Here is a 12527-nt window from a genome sequence, read left to right as displayed (position 1 = left end):
TGTCAGCTTGGTTGATCACCTTGCTGGACCTGGGGGGAAGTTGGGAGGACCTTGGTCTTAACATAGAGTAGGGAACCCCGATGGCTCCTTGGCCTGGAGAGGGAGGGAGGGGGGTATGGGTGGAGGGGAGCGGAGGGAAGGGGAAGGAGGAGGGGAGGAGATGGAAATTTTTAAATACAAAAAAAAACATATAAAAATAAGAAAATCTTCCTTTGGTAAGGTCAAAATCAAAGAACTAAGAGACAAAACACATATCTTGTTTGCCATTTTGGAAAGTTCATTTATCCTGTTGCTGAGGCTCTCCTTCACTGGTTTAAGAACCTTCTTCAGGAGTCCAATGCAGACTGGAGACCAGCAGTTCCCTAAGAATCCTGCAGGACTCAAGTACCAGATTAGGACTGCTGAGACATCCAGTTTTTGGACGGAGCAACTATAGACAGCCATTGTCTGGCTACCCATATGACCTGTAAGTCACTCTAATAAATCTCCTCTTAAATATATGTATACAAATATATATTAGTATATATTTTCTATCAGCTCTGTTCCTTTGGAGAACTCTGACAAATACAGCATAGGTGAACTCCTTCAGTTAACCTTCCCCTTTATACTCCAGCACCTCCTCCAATGTGGGCAGAATAACTTACAAATGTTGGAAGGAGTAGCTGGAATCTCAGTGAGCGTCCATCCAGTGACCCTCCCCACCCTGCCTTCTCTGATGGAATGTCTACAGTCACAGCTCCATTGTGATGATCATTTACAAGTAAGTACAAATGATCTAAAGAAGATAGTAGCTATTAGTTCAGATTCAGATGACCGTGTTCTACAGGACCACTCGAAAGGGTATACTGATTCAAAGATTAGAAGCTGTGTCTGTGATGGCAGATGGGCAAAGACAGATTAAAAACAGAATAGATCTTATTCAAGCAAGAGCTAAAGGAAACATTACAGACTAGGAGTTTCTCTAAACAGAGTCAAGCTGCTGGCACACAGTGCTTCACACTACACCCAACAGTGAGTGTCAAGTGTAGCCCCACAAAAGTATTCCCATGGGTGAGTGTTTCAGATCCAGAGAGAAGGTCTGGACCAAAGAAACTTTAGAACGCAGTGGCTGAGGCCCACAGGGTGAGTAGGCAGTAGTAGAGAAGATGCTGGGGAGAGCAGCGAATGTGTGGGTTGGGAATCTGAGTTTGAGCCCAACAGGAAAATTAATTGTCCCTACCCCACTGTGTGGATTTGAATGAAAATGGCCCCCATAGGCTCATGCATTTGAATATTTGGTCCCCAATTGGTGGAATGGTTTGGGAAGGATTAGGAGGTGTGGCCTTGTTGGAGTAGGTGTGAGACTAGGGGAGACCTTTGAGTTTCAAAAGCCCATACCATTCTTGCTTAGTTCTACCTCCTCATGCTTGTAGATCAGATATAAGCTCTCATCTATTGCTCCAGTGCCATGCCTGCCTACTGCCATATTCCCCTCTATGATGGCCATGGACTTACCCTTTGCAACTGTAAGCCCTAATAAACACTTTCTTCTATAAGTTGTCTTGGTCATGGTGTCCTTCACAATTGAAAAATAACTAAGATAAAAGTTGATACCAGGAATGGTGTATTGCTGTTTCAGGCCTGACCATGATGGTTTTTGTTTGCTTGTTTGCTTGGTTGATTTTATTTATTTATTTATTTATTTTGGTTTTGATTTTTATTTTGTTATTGTTTTGAGAAATGTGAAAGACTTTGGGAGTTTGGACTAGAAAAGTGGTTGAATGTTTTAATCAGGGCTTAATGGGCCATTCTAGTAGAAGCATGGAAGACAGTAGTAGTGAAGACATTGTGAACTATAAAGGCCTGGCCTAAGAGGTTTCAGAGGGGGCAATATAAGCAACTGGCCTAGAGAATATTCGTATGACATCTTGTCAAAAAATGTGACTGCATTTTGTCCTTGTCTAAGAATCTTCCTGAGACTAAATTGAAAAGTTTTGAAATAATTTGGTGACAAAGAACATGAAGTAAACATGTGACATGAATTAGGGTCTGATAGGCCACAGTATGGCATTGTTTCTTAACTCTGTCCTAAAGAAAAGAAGTTGAATGCTAGACAGGGTAGGACCTGATTTCTTCGGGATGTGAGTCCTGGCCTTTGAAAATGACCACCTCCAACAAATAAAGGGGCAGGCCCCATTATCTAGCATCCTCAGCTTTTGGGACCCACTGTCTTAAAGGCTGTGGATCATTGAGAATGCAGGCCCTGTGTGATGGCAATTCTTAGTTGTAAATTTGACTACATCTGGAATTAACTAAAACCCAAGCTGCTGGGTGCACCAGTGAGAGACTTTTCTTATTTAGATCAGGTGATATGGGAAAACCTACCCTAAATCTGTATTATTTGAGGTGGAAAGATTCACCTTAAGCCTGGGCCACACCTGGTAGTAGCCTATATGAAGGACATGGAAGAAGGAAGCTTTTGTTCTTTGCCTGTTTGCCCTCACACTCTCTGGCAAGTCCATTCTTTCTCTGATACTGGAGCCTAGTTCTTCATGATTCTAGTGTATACTGAAGACCAGCTGAGGCATCCAACCTTGTGGACTGAACAAATATTGAATTCTTGGAGACAGCCATTATTGGAATAGTCAGACCACAGACTGCAAGTCACTCTCACTCTAATAAACCATGTACATGTGCATACACACACACACACACACACACACATGCACACACAGCCCATTCTATCAGTTCTCATTCTCTAGAGAATCCTAACTAATACAACCTGGCTGGCAGAAGTAGGTGAATGGGGCTAGTATTTGAAGGTAACGCTGCTCACTCTTCTAGCCCAGGAACCATCCAGGCCATGTGAACAGCCATCACCTCACACTATTGCCACCATGCCTTCCCTACAGTGGTAGGCATAAGCCATGAGCTAAATAAACTCTTTCCCCCATGGGTTATTCCTGTCAAGTAATAGGTCCCAGTGACAGATGCAAAGGCTAAGGGATGTAGAGTTCCATTGAACACACACACACACACACATGAGTGTGCACTTAAGCACCTGATTTTGTTGTGTTTCTACTTACCTAGTAGATCTGCAGGATCAAGTTAAAGTCACCAACCACAAACTGCCAAACTATTTTCTTAGCAGCTTCAGCATTTTGTTTTCCCTCCAGGAATGTGTGTGGCCCCCAAACTACTCATCCGTATCCCTCAATACATGTTATAGTCTATCCTTCCAATGAGTGTCATGTAGCGTCTCAATGATTTTCTCTACATTCTGTAACTCTTATTGATGCTGAGCTTCTGTTCAAGTACTTTATACTCAACAAAATAACAGCTTTAATGAGGTCAGTTCATTAATATAATGCTATTAGATGCTAATAAAAATATCCACTACCATGCATAATTAATAAATAAAAACTGAAGCCATGCATAAAAGAATATTATTAGTGATTATTTGTGATATTTTGTGATTATTTGTTATATTGTGATTATTTGTTATATAAATAAAGCTTACCTGAAGATCAGAGGGACCTAGCCACTAGCTAACCACAGAGGTATGGAGGTCTGCATAGACAGACAGGAAGTGATATGACTGGGCAGAGAGAGGAAGTGATAAGTTGGGAGGAGACAGGAGCTCAGTCTCTTTTTGGTTGGAAAGTTGAGTAGGAAAGATATTTTGCTCCTTAATTTCTCTGATCTCTCAGCATTTTCACCTATATCTGACTCTGGACTTTTACTACTAAAGCCTATTAGAAGTGATGCTACTATTATTTAATATGTTTCAATTATACATTATATTCCCTGTTCTAAAGAAAATTTGTTTTTATTTATTATAAATATGTGGGGATACACATGTGCCATGTTTGGTGTGAAAGTCAGAGGAAAACTTTGCAGAGAGAATCATCTTTACATAGTGTCCTTGTTTGCTTTCTATTGCTGTGTGGTGGTTTGAAAGAAAATGGCACCCAAAGGAAATGGCACTGTTAGGAGGTGTGGCCTTGTTGGAGAAAGTGTGTCATTGTGAAGGCAGGCTTTGAGATCTCATATATGTTCAAGATACCACCCAGTGTCTGAGACCACTTTCTCTTGCCTGCAAGATGTAGCTCCTTCTCTAGTGCCATGTCTGCCTGCATAGTGTCTTGCTTCCTACCATGACAAAAGTGGACCAAACCTCTGAACCATAAGTGAGCCACCCCAATTAAATGTTTCCCTTTATAAGAGTTGCTGTGGTCATGGTGTCTCTTCACAGCAATTGAATAAAGACTATACCCAATTGATAGTCCTCTTACTAGATGACCCTGGTTTGTGTCAAACTGACAGACTAGCCAGCACTTATGGGTTCCAAGAGTGGAACTAATACCATCAGGTGAGTTTTCCTTTACCCACTGAACCACCTTGAAGCCCTTTAGTTTCTTTTTTGATTGTACTTTGTTTTATGAGTGGGTATTGGAATATTGAAAACATTTCAAATGAGAAGACTAGAAGCAAACAAATATTTTTCCATCTCCTTTAGGAGTTCCTCCCTTTGGGGATCTCTGCAACCTCCATGGCAAACAGAGAGATGACCCAAGGGAGGCAAGAAGGCAGTTTGGTTCAATACAACTAAGTAGCTAGTTTTGATTCTAACTTTGTAAGTTTGACCCCAAGTAGTTTATTTTAAGCATATTTAAAAACGGCAAAAATTTGGTGAAAACTTTCCTAGTGATAATTAATTCAATCCAATTTGCTTAATAAAGCTCTTTGAGGAACAAAGCAACATTAAAAAATTCAGATGTGACTACATTAAAACTCTTTGTAAAGTACATGTGACAGCTTCCATAAAATTGGATTTTATAGATTGACTTATAAAAACAAGCTTACAATAAGGGTCTTAGGGATAGTCCAGTGTATTCTCTGACCACAAAGATAGCACAAAGGTTGTCAGGCTAGAATATGCATTTGCTCCCAGCTTTCTGGGCATATTAACAGGGTATGCATTCTTTCCCTTGAAGGAACAATCCTGTGTACTAATAGTTCAGGTTCCCCTGGTGCTTATCTGTGAGCATGTCTCTCTCTCTCTCTCTCTCTCTCTCTCTCTCTCTCTCTCTCTCTCTCTCTCTCTCTCTCTCTCCTTCTTTCCCTCACTCACCCTCTCTGTCTCTCTGTCTCTCTCCTTCTTTCCCTCCCTCACCCTCTCTGTCTCTCTTTGTCTCTCTCTCTCTCTCTCTCTCTCTCTCTCTCTCTCTCTCTCTCTCTCTCACACACACACACACACACACACACACACACCCCATCCCATGTGTTGTTCTGATCTCAAGACAGTGCATGGGTTCTGGACACAGGGCTTTACCAATGCTCAGCAACAGCTTTATCTTTAAACTACATGCCTAGTCATCCAGTGTCCCTTTCTTATTTGAACAGCATTAGTAATCCTAGGTCTCCACCAGTCTATAATTACCCAATAAATACAGTCATGGATCCTTTTTTGAGAATCTTGAGATGCCCCCTACAGCCACAGTGTGGGAAGTTCAGGTACACCCACTGGCCATAGTGCCAAATGGAGTGATTTTCATCTGCCCTACCTTTTTTGGTAGAGAAAATCTATACCACATGAGCAGATATATTACAGAACAGCCCAGTACTATGTTACATAAGCTCTAGTCCCAGTTATGAAAGACTGAGGCAAGATGAGTTTTTAAAGCTGGGCACATGAGACCATGCAGGGAAATATAGTGATATCTCAACTCAAACACAGCAACAAAAATGCCACACTTTTAAGATTTACTAAGCCTAGTAACTTATTTCCACAAAACCACTGAAGAATCCAAAGGTGAGAGAAGGTGGACATATGAGGAGATTAATAATGGGGGTTAAGGTGGTGGTGTGTAGCACAGATAATGGTTTGCCTCTGAGATCCCGAGCCTCAGCCTTGCCCTTCATGCTGGTCCCTCTATACTCAGTCACCAGCTCCTGACTCCCTATTCTAGACTGTTGTCCATAACATAGTCCATTTAGGCAAAAGAAGAATCACCCTCACCATAGGTCCTTGTGGTCAGTTAAAGAAGTCAGGGGTCTTTGCTTTAGATACCCAAAGACCTCCATGATTCAGACCACTTGATCCTTAGCTTCCCCTGCTGGTACTCAGTGATGCTTGGGCACAGGTGGCAGTTCTATTTATTCTAGAATCCCATGGAGTAGACACAGATTCTGCCATCATTGCCTGTAACCTGGATCCTGTTATGCCTGAAGGCCATATTGTTTGATCTCTATAGTCAGTAACAAACTCTTTTTTTCTAAAACCAAATGACATGAGTTTCCACCACTCACAAATGACAGAGAACTAGGCATCCAGATGGAGCTGCAGAATTGCCTAGCAAATACATATGATGCTTAGCATTTTCTGTCCTAGAGCCATAGTCTCAGGTGAACAAAGAACATGCAGCAGGACAGTCACATTAGAGTAGGGTGAAGTGGAATAGTAGGCCCTATTACACACTAACCACAGCCCTCTCAATCTTGTTGCTGCATAGTTTACTCTTGCTTTGAACATTTCTACCGAAGGCTATAGAGCTGTATCATTACAGATGTCTGACTCTGTCTCTCCTGCACCTTCACTGATCTAACCTCTGGTTATATCTGGTCTGGTCATGTCCCCTCCTCCAGGAATTCTTTCTCCATAACCTACAGAGAGCTCATTCCATTCAAACATCACAACCCAACTCCTCTGGTCCATTTATAAAGATTTCTCTTCTCAACCTACAGACATTTTCTCCCTAGGGACTTGTAACTGAAGCCATGACCATTTTTGAGGGTTGAATGACCCTTTCACTGGGGTTGCCTATTATCATCAGAAAACAAAGTAAAAGTCCCTAAGGGAATCAAAAACCCTTCCCTGGAATAAAACAAACTATAGGTGAATGACAGAAAGGAATGGAGCAATCAGGAAGCTGACCCTGGGCCGGAGCTCCTCAGAAGACCTAAACAGCAGAAATACAGGACTGCCCTGGGTCCTGACTCTGTGCATCTCATGCTTAGAGTCCCTCAGTATGTACCAGAGGTAGAAAAACAGGTTGGAAGTGAATCCAGAGTAGACTGGGTGAGGAGGACCAGGATGTGAGAACTTGAGGTAGAACACCCAAAGACTCCAGTCCATCCTGCCCCCATCTTCTTGACCATTAGGAGGTCCCTGCAGTCTCATACTCCAGACTACAGCCATCCTGTTCCCAACTCCCTGACTCTTAGGAGGCCCCTGCACCCTCATACCCCAACCCAAGGAAGCTAACTGCACCCCCCAAAAACAGGCATCTGATAACCCCACCAGCATAACCCAAAGAAGGGAAACAAACACTACTACCAAAAAATAACCAGAATTAACAACCACTGGTCATTAATATTGCTTAATATCAATGGAATCAATTCACCTATAAAAAGACACAAGCTAAGAGAATGGATACGAAAACAGGATCTAGTCTTCTGTATACAAAAAACACACCTCAACCTCAAAGGCAGACATGACCTCAGAGTAAAGGGTTGGGAAAAGGTTTTCTAACCAAATGGACCTAAGAAACAAGCAGGTGTAGCTATCCTAATATCTAGCAAAATTGATTTCAAACTAAAATCAATTAGAAGAGATGGAGAAGGGCACTTTATACTCAAAAAGGAACAATCCATCAAGATGTAGTCTCAATTCTGAACATCTATGCCCCTAATACAACAGCACACACATATGTGTACAGACCCACATCAGAGCACTGTACTAAGCTCCCAAAGTCCAGTTGAAAAGTGGAATGAATGAGAATATGAGAAAAGCAGTCAAGACCATGATGGGTTCACTCACTGAAACAATTTACCTGAGCTAATGGGAGCTCACTAACTCCAGACAGACTGGGAAGGAACAAGCATAGAACCAAACTAGTCCCTCTGAATGTGGCTGACCCTTGTATGGCTGGGGCAGACTGAGACACCACTGGCAATGGCATCAGGATTTATATCTACTGCATGTACTGGGTTTTTGGGATCCTGTTCTCTTTGGATGTATACCTTGCTCTGTAACATGAGGGTCGACTTGTTCGGGTTTCTGTCCCACCCAATACCCCACAGCCAGCAAGCTCCAAATAAAATCACACAGAGGTCTCCATAAGATTATAAACTGATTGGCCCATTAGCTCAGGCTTCTTATTATATAGCTTATATTAACCTATTGTTCTTATCTATGTTAGCCACATGGCTCAGTATCTTTTTCAACAAGGCAGTTATATATTGCTTTTTCTGTGGATGGGCCAGGACTGATGAGAAATGGGCTTCCTCCTTCCCAGCATTCACCTGTTTTCTTTGCCCTGCCTCTACTTCCTGTCTGGTTGACCCACCTATACTTCCTGCCTGGCCAATCGGCATTTATTTAAAACATGATGGACAGAACACACACAATTCTCCTGCACCATTGCTCAGCCTAGATATAGTAGGGAGGGCCTTGGACCTTCCACAAAGCAATGTGCCTTACCCTCTCTGAAGATTGGATGGGGTGGGGAAGGAGGGTGTGTGGAGGGGATGGGGGGAGGAGAAGGAGTGGGAACTTGGATTGGTATTTTTTTTAAAAAAAAATCTAATGGGACTGAAGAGATGGCTCAGCAGTTCAGAGTACTTGACTACTTTTCCAGAGGTTCTGAGTTCAATTCCTAGTGACCACATGGTGGTTCACAGCCATCTGTATACTTTAAAGATGTGCTGTCTTTAGAATAGAAATGAGGACATGTGTTACATTGGGGGAAGAGGTTTTGGTTTGGCTCTCACAAGAGAAGGAAAGCTATGGATACCATCACAATTGATAAAGGTTCAATTTGAACAAGAGAGACCTCTTGATTAGAAGAGGTGATAGTTTATCAATTTGATCATTCAACATAAATTAACTTATATGACTAACAAATGCTTTTCATTTGATTAGATATAATTTGCCAAAAGGGAACTTCCCCAAAATTAGGGTTGGGTAAGGGTTTTGTTTTCATCTTTTCAGGAGAATGAAGGCATCCACCTAAGGGATCTGAAGGCCCCAGAAAATATGCCACATCTGAAGAAAAAGGACAAATCATCTAAAGATAATGTCCCATGAAAAGAATAAATTGACTTATTTGTATATTAATCCTCTAAGAATAAAACTTGAAAAACCTTCCCAAATGTTTGTTTTTGCTATTCTCTATAGATCTATAATGCAAATGGTCTTTTTTGTAGTGCCGGTATAATTAAAAATCAAAGCTGTTTTTGGAATTGGATTGTGTCTCACTCCTTCTCTAAACCCAAGCATGTTTGTTAAAGTAAAATCCAAAATATATGCCTCATGTCAGAGGAGTCACCTGATATGGGATAGAAGAAAACCCAAAATTTAGGAACTATTGTATTTCCACTGATGTCATAATTCTCTGATTTTATTTTGATTCTTTGAGACTTTTCTTCAGATATAAATATTATCTCAAAATTTTTAAGATTGGTGTATATATATTTTAAACTGTTTGTCATAATATTAATGACTATATAGAGTACTAACTCATTCTAGAAAAAAACATTCATCTGACTTCCTGTAAATGATTTCAGGTTCGAGTCTCTATCAGGTAACAAGGAATTAAGTTTCTACACTCTAGATGTACATAACAAATATTGATCCTTTAACCAATCTGATATCTGCTGCACATGAAATTTAGAATGTTTAAATTTTCTGCAGTGTACCATAGCCTCACCTAACAGCGACCTTTGAAGTTTCCAAAATGAGGATGGGGCCCCACAATGATGATTCCACCAGGACTATCCAGGACAATGATAACACAACTAAGCTGAAAAACACCATGTAAAGATCAGTTTTAGACTATAAACTGTGCAGGACAATTTCAAGGTAGCTAGCTGAGAGGATCCAGCTTTACAGATTACTCTAGCCATTGGGTCAAGCTCTGCACTTTCCCATTATGCAGAGATCAGACTAGACAACAAATGATACAGCTACCTCTCCCGTGACTTGATAATTCACCCCAATTTTTATTTTCAGGATACCGTAAAGATGTCTCCACCCCCAAAGAACAGAAAGTAACAAGAATATGACACTCACATTCCCAAGAGGTGGGGTGTGTGGTTATTGGTCATTCAATAGGTTATAGATATTTGACATAATTTAGGGAGATTGGATTCAAGTTATTATTGGGAATAGTCAGGAAAAAACTCGAACAAAGGAGAATAGGTTCAGGGATCTCATTCTAAAATGCAAAAGGGGGAATATAGATATGATATAAGGGTAGATTATTGAATCTACTCTGAAAAGATAAAAAAGGGGATATAGATATGATAGGATGTAAAGATAGATTATTGAGTATACTGTGAAAAGAAAAGGGGGTTACAGAATAGAATAGAAAGGTAGTATATTGAATCTGCTATTAAACCAAAATAGCAACTACTTGATTTATATATTTTACATTGGTATGGAAAGCATGTTTTTTAGAAAATATGGAAAATTTTTTCTTTTTAGGTTTTCAGCATGCTGTTTAATCTAGCATGTTGCTTAGAAAGGCTTGTTAGCAAGAGTACAAATATGTCTCCAGCATGTGTCTTAGAGACCATTTCACCCACTGCTCTGTTTGGCTGCTAGTCTCTTGTCTCTCAATTGTGAGGTGGATTCCTTTTCCTCGGGGAAGAGTAATCCATGGTTTGTTGCCCTTGCCAGTAACAAAAATGTTGGAAAGCCGGGTAGCAAAGCTGTTGCCATTGGCATCTTTCACATGGACCACACCAAAAGAGCTTGGATGTCTCTCTCTGTTGGTGATCACACCAATTCTTCCCATGTTAGCACCCCCAGTCACCATACTTAGGTTACCAGTGTCAAACTTGATGAAACTGGTTATTTTGCCTGTATCCAAATCAATCTGAATGGTGTCATTCACCTTGATGAGGGGATCCGATGTGGGATTCCTTTTGTTCCCACAAAGATCTTTCTCACTTTGCACAACTTGTACTTGGCCTTCTCATGTGTAATACCATGAATGGCAAAGTGACCCTTGGTGTCATAGATCAGATGGAAGTTCTCTCCAGTCTTGTCAATGCTGATGACATCCATAAACCCAGCAGGGTAGGTTATATCAGTCCTGACTTTGCCATCAATCTTAATGAAGCGCTGCATACATATATTTTTCACTTCATCTCTAGTCAGGGCCTACTTAAGCAGAGGCAGACATTCCCTCAGCTTGTGAGGGCCAGTGGATGGACAAGGTGCAAACACGCCAGTTAGTTTATCCAGCATCCAAAGTTTTGGAGCTGCTACAAGCTTCAGGTGTTTCTTGGGACCACCGAGCCATGGCTGCGCTGAGATTGAAAAGAGCAAAAGTATTTTCTATAATATCTACTTATCACTTTAAAATAGATACTTCTTCCAATATCCAGGAGGATGACTATGTTTTTCTTTGGTTTCACCTTCTTATTGTCTTCTCAAGGATCACAAATTATAGGCTCGATGTCCTTTATTTATGGCTAAAAACCAATTATGAGTGAGTACATCCCATGTTCATCTTTTTGGGTCTGGGTTACCTCACTCAGAATAGTGTTTTCTATTTCCATCCATTTGCATCCAAAATTCAAGATGTCATTATTTTTTACCACTGAGTAGTACTCTAATATGTATATATTCCACAGTTTCTTCATCCATTCTTCCACTGAAGGGCATCTAGGTTGTTTCCAGGTTCTGGCTATTACAAATAATGCTGCTATGAACATAGTTGAGCAAATGCTTTTGTAGTATGATTGGGCATCTCTTGGGTAAATTCCCAAGAGTGGAATTGCTGGGTCCTGGGGTAGGTTGATCCCGAATTTCCTGAGAAACTGCCACAATGCTTTCCAAAGTGATTGCACAAGTTTGCATTCCCACCAGCAATGGATGAGTGTACCCCTTACCCCACAACCTCTCCAGCAAAGGTTATCAATGGTGTTTTTGATTTTAGCCAATCTGACAGGTGTAAGATGGTATCTCAAAGTTGTTTTGATTTGCATTTCCCTGCTAGCTAAGGGGGTTGAGCATGACCTTAAGTGTCTTTTGGCCATTTGGACTTCTTCTGTTGAGAATTCTCTGTTCAGTTCAGAGCCCCATTTTTTAAATGGGTTAATTAGCATTTTGAAGTCTAGTCTCTTGAGCTCCTTATATAATTTAGAGATCAGACTTTTGTCAGTTGCAGGGTTGGTGAAGATCTTTTCCCAGTCAGTAGGCTGCCTTTGTGTCTTAGTGACAGTGTCCTTTGCTTTACAGAAGCTGCTCAAATTTCCTTTAGAATACATACATTGAGAATATTCACTATTAGCATGATATTGGAGCATTCATGATGACAATAAAGGTGATTCTGAACTACGAGAATGATGTTCTTATATCCCTGCCAGAAGTAAATATGAAGAGAAACCACTGCTATTGACAACTTGTCCATATAAACAGACCTCTTTCTATATCCTCTGTATTGATAACTTCCATTTGAGGGGGATGAGGTACAATATACCATAAATCCTTTATCATTATGAGAAGAAACTCATTGTCTATATATTGATTCACA

The 12527-nt window shown here is 40.8% G+C and overlaps 1 pseudogene; it reads right to left on the bottom strand.

Moving 5' to 3' along the window:
- Window positions 1-10561: 10561 nt before the first annotated feature.
- Window positions 10562-11275, bottom strand: LOC119807614 (annotated as a pseudogene).
- Window positions 11276-12527: the final 1252 nt, after the last annotated feature.

The sequence above is a fragment of the Arvicola amphibius genome, chromosome 2 (genome assembly GCF_903992535.2).
Source record: "Arvicola amphibius chromosome 2, mArvAmp1.2, whole genome shotgun sequence".
In the NCBI taxonomy this organism is placed as follows: domain Eukaryota; kingdom Metazoa; phylum Chordata; class Mammalia; order Rodentia; family Cricetidae; genus Arvicola; species Arvicola amphibius.
Note: the sequence above shows the minus strand (reverse complement) of the source record. Positions and strands in the feature narration are given on the sequence as shown.